Below are 25,123 nucleotides of genomic sequence, written 5' to 3'. Positions count from 1 at the left end.
CATAATTACATAAGAGACATCGCCTGTTCTGTGTGTGTGTGTGTGAAAAAAAATCATGCTTCATCATTCCACAAAGATTTACCTTCAGCAGAATGTTTCAGCTTTGTTTATTTTCTCTTAAACTACAGATCGTCTAATAACGCAAATATTTATTGATAGTATATTCTGTTGTGTGGTCTTGTTAAAAATTCATGTCATGCCAACCATTTCTTTGGTAAGACGGGCACGTTTGTCGCCACATTCATTGAACGTCTGTCATCTCTCCACCTGAGACAGCGTCTAACTCACTGAAACTTATTGCTCTCTCACTCTCTCTCTCTCTCTGTCTCTGAGAAATTGCCCATTCATTTAAATCTCCGGTTTTCTAATAACGCTTTTTTGCAAAAATGAACTTAATAAAGAATAATCCCCGACATTAACCTGAATGATAACCTTCAGCCCATCTCCACCCTCAGGGAATGTGTTAAATCCCAAACAGTTCCTGCATTTTAATTGCAAATAGTTTAATATTGCCACTATTTATTGATAACTATTCGGTTGTTTTCCATTGTTTATAAAGTGATGTAAGACTGACCATTTCACTTCCAAGAATCGACTTTTCTGTTCCCAAGGATCATTTGGAAAAATATTATTTATTATTTCACGGGACGTGGGCGTCGTTGGTTAGTCCAACATTTTTATGCCCATCCCTAATTGCCCTTGAGAAGTTGGTGGTGAGCTGCCTTCTTGAACCGCTGCAGTCCATGTGGTGTAGGTACACCCACAGTGCTGTTAGGAAGGGAGCTCCAGGATTTTGACCCAGTGACAGTGGAGGAACGGCGATACATTTATAAGTCAGGATGGTGAGTGACTTGGATGGGAACTCCCAGTTGGTGGTGCTTCCATCTTTCTGCTGTCCTTGCCCTTTTAACTGGTAGTGGTCATGGGCTTGGAACGTGCTGTCGAAGGAGTTTTGATGAGTTCCTGCAGTGCATCTTGTAGATGGAACACACTGATGCCACTGGGCATCATTGGTGGAGGGAGTGAATGGTGAAGGTGGTAGGTGAGGTGTCAACAAGTGGGCTACTTTGTGCTGGATGGTGTCGAGCTTCTAGTGTGTTACTGACGCCGCGCTCAGCCAAGCGAGTGGAGAGTATTCCATCACACTCCTGACTTGAGCCTTGTAGGTGCTGGGCGAGTTTGGGGGTTCAAGAGGTGAATTACTCTCCGCAGCATTCTCAGCCTCTGATCTGCTCTTGTCGTCACAGTATTTACATTGCTGGTGCAGTTCAGTTTCTGCTCAATGGTAACGCCCACAACGTTGATAGTCGGGGATTCAGTGATACTAATTCCTCTTTAAATGTCAAGGGGAAGTGGTTCAATTTTCTCTTGTTGGAAATGATCATTACCGGGCATTTGTGTGGCGCGAATGTAGCTTGATACTTATCAGCCCAAGCCTGTATGTTGTCCAAGTCTTGCTGCTTTTGGACATGGTCTGTTTCAGAATGTGTGGAATCATGACTGGTGCTGAACATTGTGTAATCATCAATGAACAATCCCTCTTCTGACCTGATGATGGAGGGAAGGACATTGATGAAGCAGCGGAAGATGCTTGGGCCTCGGACACAATCCTGAGGAACTCAGGGATTAGAATCATATCGAGAATGACGAGCATCTTAATGGAAAATGATCACTGCCGCATCTCACAGAAACTCCTGATATTTACCTCAAATGTCTGATGATGTACGCAAGCGACGGAAAAAATGATCCTGTACGTTTACCTGACATGATATTCACACACCTGAAATTATCCGATTTATTATTCCAATTGTTGGAAAGGATTGAAACTCTCGTTGTTCTCTTTCTACGGTTTTTAACTGTGAGCTTTAAAATTTCCACCCCGACCGTTGTAATCATTTTTGGATTGGTTTGTCTGTCTAGTTAATTTGTATAATCTATGGAATCTTACCTGAAATGACTCAGGGTCTGGTGTAGCATAAAAGGATAAACGACCTGGTGCAATATAAAGAGACATATGGGCTAGTGCAGCAATAACGGAGGCGGGCTCTACTGTAACAGTAACTGAGATATCAGCTAGTGCAGTCATAATAGAGACATTACTTGTTAAGTATTAACAGAGACATTGATCTCGTGTAATATAAATAGAGATATGGGCTAGTGAATTAATAATAGAGACAGGATTTGATGTAATATAGATAGAAATATGGACCAGTACAGTCATACCAGTAACTGGGGCTGGTACGTTATTAACATAGATATGGGCTACTTCGGTGATTGGAGAGGCAGGACCTGCTGTAACACAAACAGAGGTATGGGTTTGTGCAGCGAGGACACTAACTGTCCCTGGATTTAATATACAAATGTGATATGGGCTAGTTTGGGGAGAAGAGGGACAGGTCCTGATGATACATTCAAAGATGCAAGTCTTTGTATCAGCAAAATGGAAAATAATTGCTTTGTATTATAAAACATGAAGAGCCCTCATTGAAGCAACTAACAGCAGCAGCGTCAACTTCAGCAATAAAAGATAAAAGTTCCTATTGAAAACTGACAGGCGCAAGGTTTCCACTAATAATAACGATAGAAGTTTCCATTAGAAATTGAATGATAGGTGGCCCCTTAATGCAACCATTGCAACGATTACACCTCAAGAAACAGGATGCCAGTGTCTATTGGCTCATGATACCACCTGAAAGATACTGGGTGACATTTTCCTCAGTGCTACAGAGCCACCCAGGTCGTCAAGATGGGAATATTAATTTGAAATGCGGTTTTTCCGGCGTTAGAGCAAGATGGCATATTGGCGTGTGTGTGCGTGTTCGTGTGTGTGGTTATGTGTATGTGCATGTGTCTGCGTGTGTGTCTTTGTGCGTGTGTGCATTTTTGTATGTGTGCGTCTGTGTATCTGTGTCTGTTTTTTTGACTGTATGTATCTGTGTGTGCATGTATGTCTGCCTATATGTATCAGTGTGTGTCTGTAAATGTATTTATATGTGTATGTGTGTGAATGTGCATGTGCGTCTGTGTGCGTTTGTGTGTGTGTTTGTGTCAGCGTCTGTGTTTGTGTGTGTGTGTATGTATGTGTGTGTGTGTGTGTCTGTTTCTGTGGGTGTATGTGTGTGTGTGTGTGTGTGAGAGAGTGTGTATGTGTGTGAGAGAGAGTGTGTATGTGTGTGTGTGTGTCACTGTGTGTCAGTGTGTGTGGTGTGTGCGTGTGTGTCTCTGTGTGTGCATGTGTGTGTGTGTTTTTGCATGTGTGCGTTTGTGTCCGTGTGTTTGTGCTCTTGTGTGTCTTTCTTTATGTGTCTTTCTGTGTTTCTGTGTGTGAGCGTGCGTTTATATGTGTGTGTCTGTGTATGTGCGTGTGTTTGTGTGTGTGTATTTGTGCATGTGTGCCTGTATGTCTGTGTGCACCTGTGTACGTCTGTGTTTGTGTGTGCATGTGTGTGTGTGTCTGTGTCTGCGCGTGCGTGTTTGTCTATCTATATGTATTGATGCGTGCTTGTGTATGTGTTTATGTGTGTGTATGTGTGTGTGTGCAAATGTATCTCTGTGTGTCTGGCTGTGTTCGTGTGTGTGTATGTGTGTGTCTGTGTGTGAAACACGTCATATTTTTTGCAAATGAATTTCACAATGATCTTCGTCATCCTTCCATTCATGAAAGATGACGGACACACATCAAACAAATCTATTTCAGATGGGTTGTCTCCATATGCTGCACAGTTTCTGATGGCTGAGGAGGTCAATCCTTGAGGGGCAGTTTCCATCACAAGTGCCTCACATGAAGCTAAAAGCGATGTTATGGGTTGTTGTTTCTAGTCTTGGCGCCTGTTGCCAAGCCGCTGTAGCAAATGGGCATCATGGTGATGCACAACAGCTCACAGGAAGTGCCGCCATCTTCCCCTGTAGTCATCGAGTGAAATTCATGTCTGATAATCGCTAATTAGGGCCTCCATGTCACGCTTGTGAGTGTCATACAAGCAGAGCGTTGGACGTCTCACTTGCCGACTGGCCCTTAGCTATGTGACCACCTTCCATCCTGTAAACGGGCCCGAGCCATCCAACCTCCCTCTGTTTGAGGAGCCTAACAGACTTGGGAGCTCTGTCTTTGAGAGGGCTGCCGCTTCCTGATTGTGTCCCGCCAGGAGATTCCCAATAACCACCGCACACAGCACAGATGGAAATTGTGGAGCTTCTTTTCTTGATAGCTGTAAGTCGTCCATGTTTCACAGCCAGACAACAAGGTACTGAGGACACAGGCCTAATACACCATCAGCTTGGTGCCAAAGGTCAGCTTGATGTTATGCGCGTTTCATGAGTCAGGTGATATCTGCTTTCCCCGTGCGTGTATCAGGAACTGCATCAAGGAGCAGACTGTCTGTCACCGTGGAACTTGGGGAGTAGGATTTACTGACCACTTCCAGCCGGATGTTATCTAGTGTGATCAGTGGTGGAAATGCAACACTTTAAACATGATTTTCTTAACGTTTTTAGTCAAATAGAACAAGTTAAAACCATGCAAGAGATGGTAAATGAGTCGCTGTTGATCTTCCTGTACAACAACTCTGTGTAACAGAATTTAATAAACTAGTACGGTGGTCGAGGATGCGCTTATGCTCTGTCATTGCAATGCTGCCGGCTGAAAACCGTGCCATTAATTCAAGAATCTCGGATCCAAATGTGGTTCCACATGTAGTAGCTCCAGTAAAACCTCTGCTCCAGGTGAGGGTCGAACTCACAACCTCGGCATAGCCCGCTGACCGCACTGCTCTATAAGTACCGCGCGCTAACCGATTGCGCCACTGGAGCGCCCGCTAGTGGCTGCATTTGATCTGGTTACATTTTTCACAGATCACTGGGGTCAGACATGATTCCTTGGTGGCAGGTTGGTCAATGTGATCTCAATAAATTTTAATGATACTATATGAACTGTATTATATTTTGAATGAAATAAAATGCCGACAATGGGCCAGGGAAACGTTGCTAATTTTCACACACTGAGCATGGACACTGCTGAAGGTCCTGCGCCTTTTTCAATATTGTTTTCCTTAACTCCGAGTTTTCAAAAGGGAATTGGACAAATATTTGAAATGGAAAAGCTGCTGGGTTATGAAGAAAGAGAAAGATATTGGGACTAACTGGGCATCTCTTTGTAAAAAGCTGACGAGGGCACGATGGGTCCTAATGAGCTGTGAACTTTCACGATTCCATTGCTCGATCAATTTCTCTCCGGTGTTCCTAAATATCCCAGCCCAATCCTATTTCTGCAAAGCATAATCCAGAAATACCGCATCACGACACAGTTTGAAATTCTATACAAGTCCCTCTGGCTAACTCGCCGCGCGGGGTTTCTGTTGTGTCAGCCATGATCTTATTGAATGGCGAAGCAGCATCAAAAAGCTGAATGGTCGATGTTCCTCTGACACGGTCTGAATGGCCTCAAGATTGTTACCTTGGCTCTGATTTTATAGAACTGTGAGGGGCTCGAGCGACAAAATGGTCTATTTCTGCTGCTACTTAAGTTCTTATTCAGCACCAATACCACTCAAGGCAATAGTTACTATCATATTGCCAGCAGTAGTGCGTTTGAGTGTTTGCAAGGCTTTGAATTGAGACTGCAGCCTCGAACGAGTCGTGGATTTGAATCTCATCACTGCCAAAATTTGGTTCGTCTTTTCAGACGTTTCATCAAATCCCTTAGGATAGGATCAGGGCATTTGACACATGACGTGGTTCGTCTTGGTAGGAAGAACAAGGGAGGCTGTAGAAATTGCAGGATGAGTGGGAATTGGTGGGGCTGAATGCTCTCAGTCTCTGCTGTAACCATTCCATGGTTTTACATGAACAACATTTACACCAGAGTCCGGTCTCCAGTCATGGCTGAGTGATTAAGGCGATGGATTGGAACTCCACTGGGATCTGCCCCCGCACATTCGCGTCCTGCCGGTTGCACTGCTCAGTGTTCTGTCCTTTTGGAACCTCCAGGATTAATTATTGGCTAACTGGAGTCAGAACCTTCCGAACACTCCCGTCTGTTTTTCCTGTTTCACTTCTGTGTTCCTTCTTTCCTGTTCATCCATAATCATTCACAGAATCTGCAGTCAGAAATGTAACAAAGCTGAGTTAAATTGGTGACATCCTTGCTTTCTGAGAGTTTGCCTCTCCTCAGAGACAAAACCTAGCCCTCTGTCACTCGCGGTGTTTCTGTCTATGTGTGTTCATGTGTGTGTGTCAATGTGGTTCAGTTCCCCGAGAGATGAACACATTTTTACCATCGCAAAACTTTATTCACTTGTATTATATATCTTCATGGTAAATGGTATAGAGAATAACAACAGCTATAAAAGTTGCAAGAGGAGATTGACGCTTTCTGTGTTTATTTAAGTGGAGACTGTTTTTTGATTCAGAGTCCATATGCGACACAGTGGAGGAAGATTGAAATGTTGACTGAGCAACATTTGAACAGACAGAGGATTCACTCGGTGTGATGGTGTGTTCCAGTTCGGTATATGCAATCAGAGAATCAATTTCTATTCGTTGCTTTGAACCCAATCTTTCTAATAGGATGGATGTTATGCACATGTTGTTAGATTTTCTCTCTTTATTTGAAATGAATATTCATAAATCTATTTGTGTGGAAACTAACTGAATAACAGCAGAACTGGAAAACTTTGGACAAGATTTCCTAGCAGCCAAAGGACACAAAGCAGAATTATGTAGGTACTATAAGTAGAAGCAGGAAGAGAGGGAGTCTACTTGACCCTCGGTGGTCTTAAACCATTAAACCTTCAGTTGGAAGCTAATTTCGTTCAAAGGTATGCTATAGAAACACCCTAATGGTTCAGATTCGATGCTTTCACCGCCTGGGTTCCATTCCCTGTCTCAGTGTTGTGCAAAATGTCGTAACTAGCACCCAACTGATGGTTTGGAAAAGAGTCATATTAAACTTGAAACCTTAACTCTGCTTCTCCCTTCACATTTGCTGTCAGGCTTGCTGAGAACTTCCAGCACTTTCTGTTTTTATTATAACATGAATTACTGTCTTTATCATACACATGATCACAAGAAATTTGAGCAAGAGTAGATCACACGGCCCATCGAACCTTCTCCATCATTCAATTCAATCATGGCTGATCTTGGGCTTCAACTCCATTATCCTGCCCATTCCCCATATCCGTTAGTTCCCCAAGAGAGCAAAAACTTGTCCATCCCAGCCTTAAATGTATTCAATAATGGAGCATCCACAACACCTCTGGGTAGAGAATTGAAAGATTCATAACCCCTTGGATGAAGTAATTTCTCCTCATCTCAGCCCGAAATTATCGACCCTTTACCCTGAGACAGTGCCGCAGTGTTTTAGACTCCCTGACCAGCGGAAACAATCTCTGTGTCCGCCCTATCAAGACCCCTCAGAATTTTGTAGGTTTCAATGAGATTGCCTTTCATTCTTCTAAACTCCAGAGAATAGAAGCCCAATTTATTCAGCCTCTCGTCATTGGACAACTAGCTCATTCCAGTGACCAATTTAGTGAACCTTCTCTGTACCGTCTCCACTGACAGTATATCCTTTTATAAATATGGAGATGAAAACAGCACACGGCATTCTCGATGCCGTCTCACCAAAACCCTTCTTCATTCTTGCTCTCCAATCCCCTTGTAATAAAGGCCATTGAGCTTCTTAATTTCTTGCTGCCCCTACATGCGAACTTTCGACATTGCTTGTCCAAGGACACCCAGGTCTCTTGAACATCAGTACATTCACTTTCTCACATTTTACTGTTTGAACTTTTACAACCAAGTGAACATATTCGCACCTGCCGACATGATATTCCATCTGCCATCTTGCTGCCCACTCACATGACCTTTCAATATACTTTTAAGGTGCTCTCCTCAAAGGCTACCTTGCCACCAAATTTCAGCTACAGGCCCCAGTGAGAATTGAACTCACGACCACTGGTTCACAAGACCAGTACTCTAACCACTGAGCTATGGAGCCACTTGCTATGTCCTGTTCACAGTAAGTCCCCTCGTGGAACGAGGAACAGGGCAAAGTTCTGCATGGATGATATTTGATAGACCTGGAAATGTCTGAGATGGAGAACAGAGAATTAAAAGATGAGACATGAAAGCGGCAGAATTTGATGTGTGTCAGTTGCTTTCAGTGATGAAAGTCTGCCGTGGTAATGTGGTAATGATTTTACTGCCGCATGTTTACACTGACACAAATATCACTCCTGACCAATCAATCGCAACTGCTCTTTGAAAGCAGCGCGCCAGGCCGAATGGCCTCTTTGTTTGCTGTAACTGTCTATAATTTTATGTCTCCCAGCATCATTTCCCAGTCATTCCGACATTTTATTACATTCTATGGGAACGTACTTTCTTACATCCTCGCTTTTGAAGTCAAGACACTGAGCAAACTCAAAGTTTTTCTTTAATTCCAGCACAGGGTTTGGAACCAGACCAGTTGAACGACACTTTATTGGTGCCAACCCTTCACTGCAGCTCACCACTTAAAAACAGTGGCTGTCATTGCCCGAAGATGTCATTTATGATAAAATTCTGTAGCAGAAACTTATCTCTGGAGAAAGTATCTGAAAAAGGGCAAATGCGGCGTAGATAAAGCACGTTGCAAGGATTATAGATAACTTTCCTCTTAATTTAGAGGTGAGGATTCGGCCCTTTCGCCGTGGAAACGATTCCCGGCCAGGCAATGAAGGTTTATTGATCTGGCATAAACTGTTAAAACAGGCCTGATTTACTTATTGATTGAAAACCGAAACGCACAACCACTTCGACCGAACCAATGGAGTGAGAGTTGAAATTTCACATCAGAGCTGCAAATGGCACACGTGGAACAGCTTCGAGAAGAAATACATTTCCTAATGTCTGATGGATATCAGTTTGGACTATTTGTATTTACAAATTCATTCTCGCGAAGTGTCCATTGCCTTAACCACTCGACCACAAGGACTAGGTGTCTGTTTAAATGTTGCTCAGTGAAAATTTCAATCATTCTCCACTTTGTAGCATATGGACAACTCAGCAGCTGAACAGTCTCCACTCAGAAATACAGAAAGAAAATCCCTTTTAAATCTTTTGAACCTGTTTTTATTTTCCCACTATGATTTTAATATGAAGCCACACAACTAAGGTGAATAAAGTGTGGATGGTAAAAATGAGGAACTGAACTACATTGACACACACAGCGAAACACACACACACATATACACCTAGAGTGACAAACGTCGAAGGAGAGGCAAATACTCAGAAAGAAAGGATGTCACCAAACTGGTTCAGTTTTGCTCCATTTCCATCTCTGGATTAAACAAATCCTTGCAGATGAATGGAAATAGGAAAGCACGGGAGTTTCTGTTTGATTCTATTTACCCGATAACTAATCCTGTTGGCACCTGGTTAAAATAGGGAACAACGAGAACTGCAGTCAGCAAACCAACATTGGGGAAACCCCGATGGATGTCAGGAACATCGCCCTCAACACTCGCCAGCGACGAACAGCACTTCCTTAGGGAAAACATGTTCATATCAAATCAGAGACGGCTATAAAGTAAGTCTTTCGGCCCGTCGTGTCTGTGCTGGCTCTCAGGAAGAGCAACTAAACCAATTCCACACACCCGCCTTTCCTCCACACCAGTTTCTATCGACATTGTCTCTCCTCGTTCACCCTGTCAAGATAAAGGACCACAACCCGCCCCACTCCCCGTATTAAACTGGAGTTGTCTCTTGCTCACCCAAAGTGAATTCCTAACGTGCCCAAAAGTGGGAAGCAACTGAAAATTTGGGAGCAGTGGGTTTTGGAACCACTCCTCCAGAGACTGGAACCTGAATCCAGCTCTCCAGTTTGGAGAGAAAATGGAAATAGATTGTAGATATCAGCTCAGAAATAATGATGACCTGCTTGATCAGGATAAAGTTCTTTTGTAATTCGATATGAAATCAATTGTATAAATAAATAATGTTTGTATCGAAAACTGTCTGAGGAATCCTAGTCCAACTCTTCATGTCATTGTGTCAGGGAAACTTTGTTAACTAAGGCAAACTGTGCATGGATTCTGCAGAAACTCCTTCTTCAAGTGAGAAATGGACAATGATTGAAAGGGGGAAAACTCAGGTTTAAGGAAAGAGAGAAGGAATTTGAGACCACTTGGTTAGCTCGTTAAAAATAGCTGGCACAGATACGATGGGGTGAAAGGCTTCACGTTGTAGTAAAAACAGAAAATGCTGGAAAAACTCAACAGGTCTGACAACACCTGTGGAGAGAGAAGCAGAGTTAATGCTTCGAGTCGGCCTGAATCTGAAGAAGAGACATACGGACTCAGAACGTTAACTCAGCTTCTCTCTCCACAGATGTTGCCAGACCTGATGAGTTTTTCCCAGCACTTTCTGTTTTTATTTCAGATTTCCAGTATCTACAGTATTTTGCTTCCATCTTAGGGCCTCTTACTGAGCTGTGCAATTTGATGATGACATTGTTGATCAGTCTGTCTCCAGCATTCCTAATGAGAACAGCCGAATTCCATTTCTTCAAAACAAAGACCCAAAGTGCTGCTGCATGACGTCACCGTTTAACATTCCAGACAGCTCCATTGGGATCTTTACAGCGCAGGGTTTGTGCAGGGCAATGGGGGTCACGGTCATTTCACATGTGGCAGAGCAACGGTTTGAAACCGGGTAAGAGCATGATCCAAACTTGCTCATTTAAGTGTGAGTGAATGTTCAATAATTTACATTTGTTGTTAAAAATGAACACATGAGTTCGAATCCTGCTGCCTGAGGATTTATCATTTAAATAGGAAAAAACCTATCCAAACACATTCGTATTTTATTATTAATTTGTTGGCATTCAGGAGGTGGCGTAGTGGCATTGTCATGGTCTGGAAATCCAGAGATAAAAACAAAATACTGTGGATTTAAATAAAAAAAGAAAATGCTGGAAAAATTCAGCATGTCTGGAAAGAGAAACAAAGTTAATGTATTTCCGTATGACCCTTCTTTAAAGTTCTTTGAAAGCAGCACACAGGGCCGAATTGCCTCTTTCTTTACCATAACTTTCTACAATTTGATATTTCCTAACATCACGGTTACTTCTTTCACACTGATTCTGCCATTTTATAATCCACTCTTGCGAGTGGGTTCAAAGCTTAACAACGTGCACAAGACTGGGAGGAGTCTGCGACTGTGGATAATCGGCACTGTGCACATTCCTGTAATCCGTATCTGGGAGAATCAGGAAGATGAGATTCTAGTTTATCTTTTCCATGTCACCTGCAAACTCACTATTTCTAAAATCCGTGGGTCCCACATTCCCAGTCCCTGCTTTCCATGTCATGAACTTACTGTACCTGCATCAAGCAGCTAATTAACCTGGGAGCTGGACAGGTAGAAGGAGCTGGAGGCGAGGCAGGGACAGAAGCAGAAAGAGATGAGACATGAAAGAGTTTAGAATTTGATGTGTCTCAGTTACTTTCAGTGATGAATATCTGCCGTGTGTTCCCTTGTCAGTTTCACAGGAGCCGCAGTGATGGGTTTAGGAAATTGAGCAGCTTGTGGGGCTATTTCATCTCACTGTCAATTTCATGTTCCAGCTCACAGAAACCGTTGTCGTCATTGACTGAAGAATTGGTTCCATCTAAAATGGAAAAATGGATAAAAGCAACGTCGATAAACCAAACTGAAAGCAACTTGACAGCTTCCCTAACAAAAACAGAAAAAAAAATATCTGGAAAAACTCAGCAGGTCTGACAGCATCTGCGGAAAGGAATACAGTTAATGTTTCGAGTCCGTATGACTCTTCAACAGAACTAAGGAAAAAAAGAAGAGAGCTGAAATATAAGCTGTTTTATGGCGGGGGAGGGAGTGGGTGGGGGGCGGGGTGTGGGGGGGTGTGGGGGGGTGGGTGGGGGGCGGGGGGGGTGGGGGGGTTGGGGGGAGACAGGTAGAGCTGGCTAGAGGGCCAGTGATAGGTGGAGATTGCCAAAAGATGTCATAGACAAAAGGACAAAGAGATGTTGACGGTGGTGATATTAGCTAAGAAATGTGCTAATAGGTGACATTAAGTGTAGAAATCAGGACGAGCAAGGTACAGATAGCCCTAATGGGGGTGGGGTGGGGGGAAGGGATCGAAATAGGCTAAAAGGTAGAGCTAAAACAATGGATGGAAATTCATTTAAAAATAATGGAAATAGGTGGGAAAAGAAAAAAATACATAAATTGTTGGTAAAAAAGGGGGATCGGAAAGGGGGTGGGGATAGAGGAGAGAGTTCATGATCTAAAGTTGTTGAACTCAATATTCAGTCTGGAATGCTGTAAAGTGCCTAACAGGAAGATGAGGTGCTGTTCCTTCAGTTTGCGTTGAGCTTCATTGGAACATTGCAGCAGGCCAAAGACGGACATGCAGACATGAGGGCAGGGTGGTATGTTGAAATGGCAAGCGATAGGGAGGCCTGGATCATGCTTGCAGACAGACCGAAGGTGTTCCCCAAAGTGGTCACCCAGTCTGCGTTTGGTCTCTCCAATGTAGAGGAAACTGCATTGGGAGCAACGAATGCAGTAGACTAAATTGAGGGAAGTGCAAGTGAAATGCTACTTCACTTGAAAGGAGTATTTGGATCCTTGGACGGTGAGGAGGAGGGAAGTAAAGCGGCAGGTGTTGCTCCTTCTGCGGTTGCATGGGAAGGTGCCGTGGGAGGGTTTGAGGTGTAGGGGGTGATGGAGGAGAGGACCAAGGTGTCCCGGAGGGAACGATACCTGCGGAATGCTGCCGGGGGTAGGGGTGAAGGGAAGATGTGTTTGGTGGTGGCATCATTCTGGAGTTGGTGGAAATGGCGGAGGATGATCCTTTGAATGCAGAGGCTGGTGAGGTGATAAGTGAGGACAAGGCGGACCCTATCATGGTTCTGGGAGGGAGAGGAAGGTGTGGGGGCAGATGCACGGGAGATGGGCTGGACACGGTTGAGGGCCCTGTCAACCACTGTGGGTGGAAAACCTCGATTAAGGAAGAAGGAAGACATGTCAGAGGAACTGTTTTTGAAATTGGCATCATCAGAACAGATGCAACGGAGGAGAAGGAACTGAGAGAATGGGATGGAGTCCTTACAGGAAGCGGGGTGTGAGGAGTTGTAGTCAAGGTAGCCGTGGGATTCGGTAGGCTTGTAATGAATATTGGTGGACAGTCTATCACCAGAAATTGAGACAGGCAGGTCAAGGAAGGGAAGGGCATTGTCAGCAATGAACCATGTGAAAATTATGGAGGGGTGGAAATTGGAAGCAAAATTAATACATTTTTCCAGGTCCCGACGAGAGCGTGAAGCAGCACCGAAGTGATCATCGATGTACCGGAGAAAGAGTTGTGGGAGGGGGCCGGAGTAGGACTGGAACAAGGAATGTTCCACATACCCCATAAAGAGACAGGCATAACTGGGGCCCATGCGGGTACCCATAGCCACACCTTTTATTTGGAGGAAGTGAGAGGAGTTTAAGGAGAAATTGTTCAGTGAGAGAACAAGTTCAGCCAGACGGAGGGGAGTAGTGGTGGATGGGCATTTTTCTGGCCTCTGTTCGAGGAAGAAGCTAAGGGCCCTCAGACCATCCCGGTGGGGGATGGAGGTGTAGAGGGATTGGACGTCCATGGTGAAGAAGAGGCAGTTGGGGCCAGGGAACTGTAAATTGTTGATAAGATGTCGGTGTGTCAGAGGAATCACGGATGTAGGTGGGAAGGGACTGGACAAGGGGAGAGAGAAGGGAGTCAAGATAGCAAGAAATGAGTTCCGTGGGGCAGGAACAGGCTGACACGATCGGTCTGCCGGGACAGTTCTGTTTGTTGATTTTGGGTAGGAGGTAGAAGCGGGCCATCCGAGGCTGGGAGACTATGAAATTGGAAGCTGTGGAAGGAAGATCTCCAGAGGAGATGAGGTCAGTAACAGTCCTGGAAACAATGGCTTGATGTTCTGTGGTGGGGTCATGGTCCAGGGGCAGGTAGGAGGAAGTGTCTGCGAGTTGACGCTCAGCCTCTGCGAAGTAGAGGTCAGTGCGCCAGACAACAACAGCACTACCATTGTCAGCGGGTTTGATGACAATGTCAGGGTTGGACCTGAGAGAACGGAGTGCAGCAAGTTCAGAGAGATACAGGTTAGAGTGGGGGAGAGGAGCACGGAAATTGAGATGACAGCTTCCCTGATGGTCTAGTGGTCAGGATTCAGCACTTTCTCAGTAGCAGCCCGGGTTCGATTCCCGATCAGGGAATGTAAATTTGTTATCTTGTTAAAATGAGTATTAATTACTTATGGATTGAAAAAATTTAACAGCTCCACCAGAACCAGTGGGGTGATAGTTGAACTTTCGCCGCAGAGTTGGAAATGTCATATTTGGACAAGTCGAGAACAAAGACAGAAGCGGAGTGAGGGAATGAAAAGAGGACAAGAGAAGGGCTGGGTGCAAAGCACTGACCACAGAGCTGGTGGCGCCAGAAAAAATATGTGTGGGAAAAGGTCAAATTTTGCTGCCTACTGTTTGCACTGACATAAATATCACTCCTGATGGATCAACCAATCATTACTGCACATTGACAGCTGCACGCCAGGCCGAACGGCCTCTTTCTGTGCTGCAACTTTCTATAATTTTATGTTTCCCAACAGCACGAGTCATTCTTCCATTTTATAACCCACTCGAGCGAGATGTACTTTCTTACCTTGTATTCGGCTTGTTTGAAATCAAAGCACAGAGCAAATTCAGCGAGATTTATTGTCATTTCCAGCACGAGATTTGTCACAAGACTAATTGAGCGACACATTAATGGTGTCAATCCTTCACTGGAGCTCACCGCGTCCAAAGAGCATTGTTATCGCCTGCCTGTTATGTAACTTCTTGCAGTACATCTGCTGAACTATATAAGCTTTTCACAACTCTGCTTTCTTCACATTGAAATCCAATGTGAAAATATGAGCATTTTCAAAGCTGAACAACGTAGACAAGACTGGAAGGGAAGTGAGATTGTGGATAATCGGCACTGTGCACATTCCTGTAATCAGTACTCGGGCGAATCAGGAAGATCCTGGTGTCTCTGTCCGCTGCTATCTGTAAACCGATCACGTTCTGTTTTACGTTCACACCATCTGACTGTGTTTGCATCAAGCAGCTAATTGACCTGGATGGGCAGAAAGAGCTGGAGGCGAATATCTGTCCTGCACAAGTTTCACAGCTAATTCAACAACCCCGCCTTTTCTCCACAGCCATTTATATTTTATTGTCTCTCAGTATTTCTGTTAAAGTGAAACACCACACACACCTGCTTTAACTGTGAGCTGCCACTTTTTCGACCAAAAGGACAATTTCAGCAGCAGTGGAAGTGGTATTTGAAACCGAGCTAAATTATTACTGCTCATCGCCTTTCCTAGCATTGCTACTCAAATAGAACAGAATCAAAGCAGCAACAATACGTCATAAGGCCCCACAAGCCTCCTCCGTCACTTTATAAGATCATGGCGGATCTCCAGCCTCAACACCAAATTCCCACCCGATCCCGATCGCCCTTCATTCCCTTAGAGTCCAAAAATCAGGAGAATGTTTGGATATTTTTTCTTCCATTGATCCGAGAGTTCTGTGGACACCAGGTTGAAATCAACAATAATAAGAAGCACAGTCGGTAAGATTGGAACTTTCCTGGGGAAACCCCAGTGGATTTTAAAAGCATCGTTTTCACCACTGGGACACGACGATTGACCAAGGCCCCAGTGCTTTGCACTCAATCATCAATAACATAATTCATAGCTTCCGCTTCTCAGCTGCAACTCCTTCCAAACATTATGATCCATTTTCCTCTGGATCTGTTTCTGGATTCAACATTTAACTGCTTGTGTCCTCATTTTGAAAACAGATTCGCTTCAATATCCAGCACAAATTGAATTGCAAATCTGAAGGACAATCATTGTAAAACAAGTCACTCGGTAACTCAAATCCCATGGTGCTCAGTTTCAGATTCATATCAGTCAGCTTTTGAATAAAATGAAGGAATTTGACAGTGAAAAGATTTAGAAAGTTGGTGTGACTTTTATTTGTGACTCACTCACTCGGGTATTTTGTAAATGCTGCTCCGAGGTTTTGTGACCGTGATATAATCTACCTGAGTTTTCCTGAGCCTGTGCTCGGTGTGTTGTGAGGTTTGGCCCTGGTTGGGGTATCTTGCGTCTCAGGGATGGGCAGTAACCCGCTGATTGAAGCTGCAGTCGCCGCTTTCTGCTGGCAGCGGGTGATTGGAGAGTGCGGGGCCGGAATATTGCTGCTTTTCTGCTTTTCCCTGTCTCACTCACTGTGCAGCTGAGGAAGAAAGAACAATTGATGGGTTTGTTTGAATCCAATAACTTCATAAATTTCCAGTGTGTTGGATATCGGTACATGGTAGGTCTAAATGTTTTCTCATTATATTTGAAATGAATATTCGAAAAAAAGCTGCTTACCTGGGAGCTCACTGGATAATAGTGGAGCCGGCAACTTTTCCAGGGTCTTGACATTCAGCTCCAGTAGTCAATGACAACCGGGAACTGAGTGACAATTAATGCTGAAAAAAAGGGGAAGTTTCGTCCCTGGGTGGTCTCGAACCACCAACCTTTCGGTTAACAGCCGAACGCGCTGACCAATTGCGCCACAGAGACCGATGCAACTGCTTATAATGGTGTCATCAAGTTAAAGTTTCAGATTGCTGCTCCAGGAATGACAATTATTCTCTATCAGTTTTACTCTTCCAAAATAAAGGGTGGGACATTCATTGTGGATACATGGAAACAGTCTGATCCCACCCACTGCAAACACATCCCTGTCACCGGGAACCAGCTCTCCTACAACCGGTGCCGTCTTCCTTCGAGTCTTTCTCTGTCTTGTCTGTTACCAAGTATTCTGATTGTCCCAAAGCCGATATTAAGTTTGAATTCCTGAGGTGCAGTAACGAGAATCCTTTCAATGTCTCAGATCAGCTAATTTCACTGATAACATGGGGTCAATGTTCCAACGTCTTAAAGAAGGGAAAGGTGCCTTGACTGTCTCTGGTCAGTCGGACAGTTCACCCTTCATTCTCCTCTGATTCCGGTTCCCAAAGAATATCTGAAGATTCACAAAGCTGGAGACTGAGAGTTCTGTTTTGGTTCTTTCTCCATTTTCCGACCTGCCAACTGACAATATATTCCAAAATCTCGTCTCAATCCTCCGCATTGCATCATGTCCAGAGATGAGGAAATTCAGTTTTGTGGAGAGTTTATGGAGACCGGGATTGTCCTCTATGGAGCAAAGTAGGTTAAACGGAGATTTCACGGAGCTGCTCAAAGTGATGGGGGTGGGGGCAACGGGTTTGATGGAGCAGATGGGGAGAAACTGTTTCCACTGACGGGGGTCAGCAACCAGAGGAATGGGATTTAAGATAATTAAAGAAGGACAGACTTGCATTTTAATAGCGCTATTCCAGACCAGTGGATGTCTCAAACCACTTTCCAGCCAATTAAGAAATAAAAACAGACAATGTTGGAAAACTCAGCAGGTTTCTCTCTCAAAAGATGCTGTCAGGCCTGCTGAGTTTTTCCTGTATTTTCTGTTTTCCTTTACAGATTTCCGCAGTTTTGCTTTTATTGAAGTGGAGTCATTGTTGTCATGCAGGGAACACGGCAGCCAATCACCGCTCAGGAAACAGCCAAAAGCAGGCACGTCACAATGAGCAGATCATGTGCTCTTGGTTGAGGGATAAACACTGACCAGGCCACGTGGCTTCAACGTGAACCCACAAATTATGATTATGGCTCTGCCCAGTTTTAAACCGGAGAACGTTTCATGTGTTAGGCAAGCATGAAAATCACTGCACCACAGAAACAGAAAACAGCACAAAGGCTCAATTGGCTTCACTAAAATGTTAAGCGGTGACGTCATGCAGCAGCACATTGGATATTTGATTTGAAGAAATGGAATTTGGCTGTTCTCTTTAGGAATGCTGGAGACAGACTGATCAACATTATCATCATCAAATGGCACAGCTCTACAAGAGGTCTTTCGGACAATCAATCTATGTTAGTTTTGTTTAACGAGCTTTCTAGTTAATCTCAATTTATTTGTCTCTTTCCATAACCCTGATCTTTTTCTCCCTTTCAAGTCATTGTCCAATTCCATTTTGAAAACTCTGCGTTAAGAAAAAACAATATTGAAAGAGATGCAGGGCCCTCTGCTGTGTCTATGCACAATGTCTGAAAGTTAACAAAGTTTTCCTGACCCAATGACATGAAGAGTTGGATTCTGAAACCTTTGACAGTTTTCAAATTTTTTGAAATCGTTGATGTCAAATCGAATTATCAAAAAATATTTACCCTGACCAAACATCTCCTCATTTTTCTCAGTCAATATATACAATCTCATTACCTATTACCAACATTTCATTGAGTAAACACGCAGAGTCACAAAGGAAAAAAATAAACATCATTTGAAACATCGAAATAATGAAACATTGAAAAAAGAAGTTAGCAGTGGAGATGATTTCTGTTTGTTACAAAGTGCAGGATGATCTGATTCACTGGCGGAACTGGTTCGAGTTTCCCAATGACCACCCCCCACCCCCCCACCCCCCCCCCCCCCACCCCGCCCTACTCCTTTGCTTCTGTTCTTTTCGTTGGCAAGACCAGTGAAGTAAATTATGACTAGCCCTTTAGAAACTGTTGGCGTGGCTGAGTGGTCTAAGCCGCTGGATTAAGGCTCCAGTCTCTATAGAAACATAGATTCCATTCGAATCCCACCGTCGCCAAACGTTCAAGTTATCTTCCTTTTAGAATATGCAGCTGTCCCATTTGAACCAACAGATCCCAACTCACATTAAACCCAGCGGAGTGTGCGGTGTTTTACTTTGATCGGGGGAATGAGGAGAGACAATATAAATATGAGTTGCTGTCGGAAAAAGGCGGGGTGTTGAATTGCAGTTGGTGAGTTGCTCTTCCAGAGAGTCGGCATGTGAACAATATGCTGAATGACCGTCTGATGTAGCCGTCTATGATTTTATACAAACTACATTCAAGCAAATCTGGGGCTTGGATTCGCGACTGTCTTGCTAAGGCAACAGGTTTTGAATCTATTGGGGTCTCCACAGGTGGGCTGGAATCCTGACAACTACTCTTCTTATCATTCCTGAAATTTACAGTGTACCTGCACAATTAAATTTCGACTAAGTTGAATAAAAAACATCCAAAACCCCCAGCGTTCTCTAATTTCCATTCATCTGCAAGCGTTCAGAAAAGTTACAGCTAGAAATGGGACAAAAACAAAGCCTTGCTTTCTGGATGTTTGCCTCGCCTTAGAGACAAACCCTTGTCCTCTGTCAGTCTCAGTGTATATTCCTGTGTGTGTTTCAATGCGGTTCAGTTCCCCATTTCACCATCCAAACATTATTCACGTTAGTTGTGTGGCTTCATATTAAGGTGGTACAGAGAATAAAAAGAGCAGTTTTAAAATATACAAGAGGAGTTTCTTTCTTTTTTTTGAATGAAGACTTTTCAGCTTCTGAGGGTCGGTTAGGTACAAAGTGGAGGATGAACGAAATTGTCACTGAGCAACATTTAAACAGACAGACACCGAGTCCTTGTGGTTGAGTGGCTAAGGCAATGGACACATCGAGAGAATGAATTTTTAAATACAGATAGTCCAAACTGAAATCACTCGGACATTAGGAACTGTTTCTACTGCTGTCGGGTGTCGGAAGGAACAGGAATATAAAAGTTGATTCACATATGTTCCAGGAACGGATAGGTTATAATCACCAGGAAAGGCTGAACAGCCTGAAGCTCTTTTCTCTAGAAAAGAGAAGGCTGAGAGAGGACCTGTTAGAAACGGGATGCTTTGTCCCTGTTTCGTCAGGGATTCGAGGTGAAATTTATTCACTCACCTGCAGATTTACATCTGCTGAATCTGCATCAAACAAACCATGAAATGTTTAGGAGATTGAAAGAAAGATTCTACATTGAGATGGATTTCTTAAGATCGAATTTTCTCATCTACTGAATCAGCATTTTTGTCAAACTCTCTCTGCTTTTAGATTACAACAGTGACTACATTTCAAAAAGATTTCATTGACTCTAAAGGGCTTCCCGTTGTCCTGGGTTGGTGAAAGGGTCTGTTTAAATGTAAGTCTTTATTTCTCTCTTTCTGTCTGTCAATCTAAGTTAACAATCATGTGGAATGGTGAAGTGTATCTGTTCTTTTCAGTGTCTACCACTCTCTCTCCCTCTGTCTGCCTCTTTTTGTCCCTGTATATCTGCCTCGCTCTCTTTCACTCTCTCAGTCTCTCTGCCTGTGTCTCGATCTCTGTTCACTTTTGTGCTCTTTGTTCCCTCCATTCACTCGCTGTCTGTGTGCAACCAAGATTCACTGGGTTGATTCCTGAGTGACAGTGAACATGCTGAGAGGCTGTTTTCCCCTGTCTGGAGCGTCTAGAACTGGACTCACATTCTCCGGATAATGTGTCAGCCATTTAGGACTGAGGTGAGGAGACATTTCTTCACCCAAAGGCTTGTGAATCTTTGGAATTCTGTAGCCTGGAGCTCTGTGGATCCTCAGTCGATGAGTATATTGGAGGCTGAGATGGATAAATGTTTGGACTTTAAGTGAATGAAGGGCTATCGGGATCAGATGGGAAATTGGTGCTGAGTTTGGGGATCTGACATGAACTTCTTAAGTGGTAGCGGAGGCTCGAGGGGGCTGATGGCTAATTCCTGTTCCTTTTTCGATGTTTTTAATGTTTAGTGTTCAGTGGAAACACCATCAAGGCGACGGAAAACAGTAGGTTGAGAGAGGTAGCCTGGCCGAACGGCCTCAGGCGCTGGATTCAGGTCCATATTTGGGGATCCGTTGCCAAAGTTATAGGTGGTTCAGCTGTGGGTAACTTTGAATGCTCTCCTCTGATGACAAAGTGCCAGCTCAAAGTGAATGCGGGCGTGTATTGGGTTTAATTTTAACTGGAAGGAGGAGAGGCAATACAAATATTAATTGCTTTTGTGAGAATGCACGGCAGTGGAAGTAGTTGAGTTTTCTTCCAGACAGCCAGCACGGAGAAGATGGGCCGAAAGCCCGCCTCTCTGCTGCAGCCATCTTATATACCAACAACATTAACCTGTTCATAGGGCCAGTTGCCGTGGCCGAGTGGTTAAGGAGATGGAGTTCAAATCCATTGGGGTTTCCCGCTGCTCATTATTCCTGGTTTTCACTCTGTGTCTACTGAGTTAATTCTCGGTTAGATTCAATCAAATCCATCCAAGCACTAAATCGTCCAAGGGGGTTTTCCTATTTCCGTTCATTCACGAAAACGTTCACAAAACTTGTCGTAGGGGAACAAAAACCGAGCCAGGTTGGTGACATACTTGCTTTCTGGGTGTTTGTCTCTCCTTAGAGACTAACCCTTGCCCTCTGTCACTCTCGGTGTATATGTCTGTGTATGTTCCTCCGTGTGTGTCAATGTGGTTCAGTTCCCGAGGGGGTGAACACATTTTTCCCATCACACACTTTATTCACATTAGTTGTGCAGTTTCATATCAAAATGTTACAGAGAAAAATATCAGGATGGAAGATGCAGGAGCAGTTTGCAATGTTTGGAAGGAGGTGCAGCTAAAAAGTGGAAGATTAAGCGAGGAGTTTTCTCCTCTTTTAACACGAGATTTGGGACCAGATCTGGGAGATATTTGTGTCGACGTAAACAGTAAAATCTTCGCTCTTACCGCTATATTTTGCCGTGCACCATCCTCTCTATTGTCAGCGCTTTGCAGCCGATCACAGCCCTTCTCTCATTCCCTATCTTCACCTCTGTGTTTGTTCTTTACCGGGTGTGACCGGATGACATTTCCAACTCTGATGTAAATTTCAAGCTCCCACGCCACTGATTCCGACAAAGGTGACCTGCATTTGTCTAATGAAACTATCCAAACTCATTTTCATAGTTTGCACGAGGTCAACAAATTAACATTCCCTGACCGGGAATCGAACCCGGGACGCGGCGGTGAAAGCGCCGAATCCTAACCAATAGACCACCAGGGAAGCTACAGGGAAGTTTTACAACCTGACTTATCTATGTTACCTGTGCCTTTTATTTTTATTTCCGACCCCTTTCACCAGAGACACGTTTCAAACGAACATAAGAACATGAGAAGAAGGAGCAGGAAAGGCCCCTCAAGCCTTTCAATAAGATCATGGATGATCTGCCCAGGCCTCAACTCTTCTTTCGTGCCAGCTCCTCATAGGCCTCAACTCCCCAATATTTCAAAAATCTATCTACCTCCTCTTTCAATACTTTCAGTGATCTAGCCTCTACAACTCTCTGGGGTAGAGAATTCCTGACATTTACTACCCTATGAGAGACGAAACTCCTTCGCATCTCAGTTTTAAATGAGTGCTCCCTTATTCTGTAATTCTGTTCCCTAGTTCGAGATTCCCCACTAATGGAAACGCCTTCTCTACATGAACCTGTCCAGCCTCCTCAGAATCTTGTAGGTTTCAATAAGATCACCCCTCATTCTTCTAAACTCTAATGAATAAAGGCTTAACCTGTTTCGTTGTTCTTCATCCCAAAAATGAGCCTGCTGAATCTATTTTGAACTGCCTCCAATGCCAGTATATCCTTTCTTAAATACGGGGGCCAAAATTGCACACAGTACTCCAGATGCGGCCTTACGAACACCCTGCACAGCTGTAACAGGACTTCCAGATTTTTAAGCTCCAACCACGAGCAAAACAGGCCAAAATTCCATTTGCCTTCTTAATGACTTGCTGCACCTGCATGCTAACCTATTGTGTTTAATGCACAAGAACACCCAGATCCCTCTGTGCTGCACTTTTTTGGAGTCTCTCTCCATTTAACTAATAGACTGCCTTTTGATTCTTCCGTCCAAAGCGCATGACCTCACACTTTCCTACATTCAACTCATCTGCCAAGTTTTTTGCCCACTCAATCAACCTATCTATACCCTCTTGCAGATTACTTATGTCCTCATTACAAAATGCACTCCCACCTATTTTTGTATCGTCAGAAAATTTGGATACATTACACTCTGCCCCCTCCTCCAAGTTATTAATATAGATCGTAAATAATTGAGGCCCTAGGATTGATCCTTGTGGCACTCCGCTAGTTACGTCTTTCTAATCTGAAAAATCCTGATTCTCTGTCTTCTGTGTGTGAAATTGGGCTCTTTACATTGCAGGGTCTGTGTAGGGTAATAGGGATCACGGTCTCTCACACACGGAAAGTTTCCCCGCTACATTGCAGGGTTTGTGTAGGGTAATAGGGATCACGGTCTCTAACACACGGAAAGTTTCCCCGCTACATTGCTGGGTTTGTGTAGGGTAATAGGGATCACGGTCTCTCACACACGGAAAGTTTCCCCGCTACATTGCAGGGTTTGTGTAGGGTAATAGGGATCACGGTCTCTCACACACGGAAAATTTCCCCGCTTGAAGCATTAACAGTATTAAATGTAGGGAAAGGTTGCATCATTCCCGTTTGTTGTTAAATAGTAACCGGATGCATCATCTCAAAACGAAGTGACATTTATACTTCTCCAGGTTTTGAATGATCTTCTGAAAAATTCATCGCTCGGAAATTAGAGGGAAAGATGGGGGCGGATTTGCTGTAGGGTTGTTCGCACATGTGTGAGGTGTTGAATGAGCTGCTGATGTGCTCTGTCACCTGATGATTCTAATGTTAGATCACTTTCTCTGCCGCATGGCTAAGGTTTTCCGCCGAATTGTACTTCCACAAAACAAGGTCCTGCAGTGCAATAAGACAGCACAGTTTGATATTCTGCAAGGAGCTGCATGTTGCTTTCGTAGCCTAGGAGTTATCACATTTCCTTTACACGTGGAAGATTCTCTGGTTGGAAACTCACATTAGAACTAGAAACATTTGTGGAAAACTTTCCTGCCGCCATTGACAACCCGGATCCGCATGACAATGAGTGTTGATGGGGGAAAGAAACATTGGAAGTTTCGTCCCTGAGTGGTTTTGAACCACTAAACTTTCAGTTGGTCGAACACACTAATCAATTCTGCGGCAGGAACTGATACAACTTCCTGTCTTCCTTGTACAAGCACAGCCAAGTCTCTTTGCACATCCTCGCACAACTTTCTCACCTTTTGAAACGTGTCCTGCTTTGTTGCTTTTTAAATACTTTTACGACCAAGTGAGTTACTTCAGTCTTTGCCACATTTTTCTCCGTCTGCCGTCTTGTTAGCCAAGCACCTCATATATTATAAAAACAGAAAATGCTGGGAAAACTCAGCTGGTCTGACAGCATCTGTGGGAGGGAAACCGAGTTAACTTTTCGAGTCCATGTGACCCATCTTCAGAGCTGAAGAGAAGTAAAAAGTGATGGGGTTTATACTGTTCAAGCGGGGCAGGGTGGGGAGGGGGAGGGGAGGGTAGAGCAGGTGAAGCTGGGCCGAAGGTCTACGAGAGGTGGGAACTAAGGAGAGACTGACAAACGTATGATGGACACAAGAAAAAGGGAGTGTTAATGGCAGTGGTGAGGGCTGAAGAAGGTGCTGATAGTTGCATAAAAGTACGAAAGCAGAATGTGTGAATAGCAGGACAAGGGTCAGCACTTTGTGAAAGAACAACATGGAACAAGTAACCGATGGCGCTTTTGGAGTTGGGGTGGGATGGGGTGAGAGGGAGGTAGTTGGGAAAAAAGGATTAAAAAGGGGATAAAAAGGGGGATGAAATAACGAATAAATGAATAAAAAATAAGTAAATAAAATACATTTTTATAAAGGGATTTTAAAAAGTGTGAAAATGGAGGAGAGAGTTCATGGACTGAAGTTGTTCAACTCAATGTTAAGTTCAGAAGGCTGCAAAGTGCCTAAGCGGAAAGTGACGTGCTGTTCCTTCAGTTTGCGTTGGGCTTCACTGGAACATTGCAGCAGGCCAAGGACAGACATTTGGGCATGAGAGCATGATGGGGTGTTGCAATGGTAACCGACAGGAATGCCTGGGTCATGCTTGTGGACAGATTGAAGGTATTCTGCAAAGTGGTCACCCAGTCTGCGTTTGGTCTCCTCAATGTAATAGTTGCAGATGTACAACATCCTATTTCCAAAACCCACCGAC

General features: G+C 44.0%; 4 non-coding genes across 4 annotated transcripts; all 4 read right to left on the bottom strand.

Annotated features, from left to right (window-relative positions):
* Positions 1 to 4,714: 4,714 nt before the first annotated feature.
* On the bottom strand, positions 4,715 to 4,809 carry trnai-uau (transfer RNA isoleucine (anticodon UAU)). The gene is made up of 2 exons: positions 4,772 to 4,809; positions 4,715 to 4,750 (listed from the first exon to the last, which is right to left on the bottom strand). It is a non-coding gene; the product is annotated as a tRNA-Ile (tRNA).
* Positions 4,810 to 7,923: 3,114 nt separating this feature from the next.
* trnat-ugu (transfer RNA threonine (anticodon UGU)) lies at positions 7,924 to 7,996 on the bottom strand. Its single transcript has one exon. It is a non-coding gene; the product is annotated as a tRNA-Thr (tRNA).
* An 8,597-nt stretch (positions 7,997 to 16,593) lies between these two features.
* Positions 16,594 to 16,667, bottom strand: trnan-guu (transfer RNA asparagine (anticodon GUU)). Its single transcript has one exon. It is a non-coding gene; the product is annotated as a tRNA-Asn (tRNA).
* Positions 16,668 to 21,987: 5,320 nt separating this feature from the next.
* trnae-uuc (transfer RNA glutamic acid (anticodon UUC)) lies at positions 21,988 to 22,059 on the bottom strand. Its single transcript has one exon. It is a non-coding gene; the product is annotated as a tRNA-Glu (tRNA).
* Positions 22,060 to 25,123: the final 3,064 nt, after the last annotated feature.

This window comes from Cetorhinus maximus, chromosome 23, assembly GCF_964194155.1.
Source record: "Cetorhinus maximus chromosome 23, sCetMax3.hap1.1, whole genome shotgun sequence".
In the NCBI taxonomy this organism is placed as follows: Eukaryota; Metazoa; Chordata; class Chondrichthyes; order Lamniformes; family Cetorhinidae; genus Cetorhinus; species Cetorhinus maximus.
This window is presented reverse-complemented; position numbering and strand designations above follow the sequence as displayed.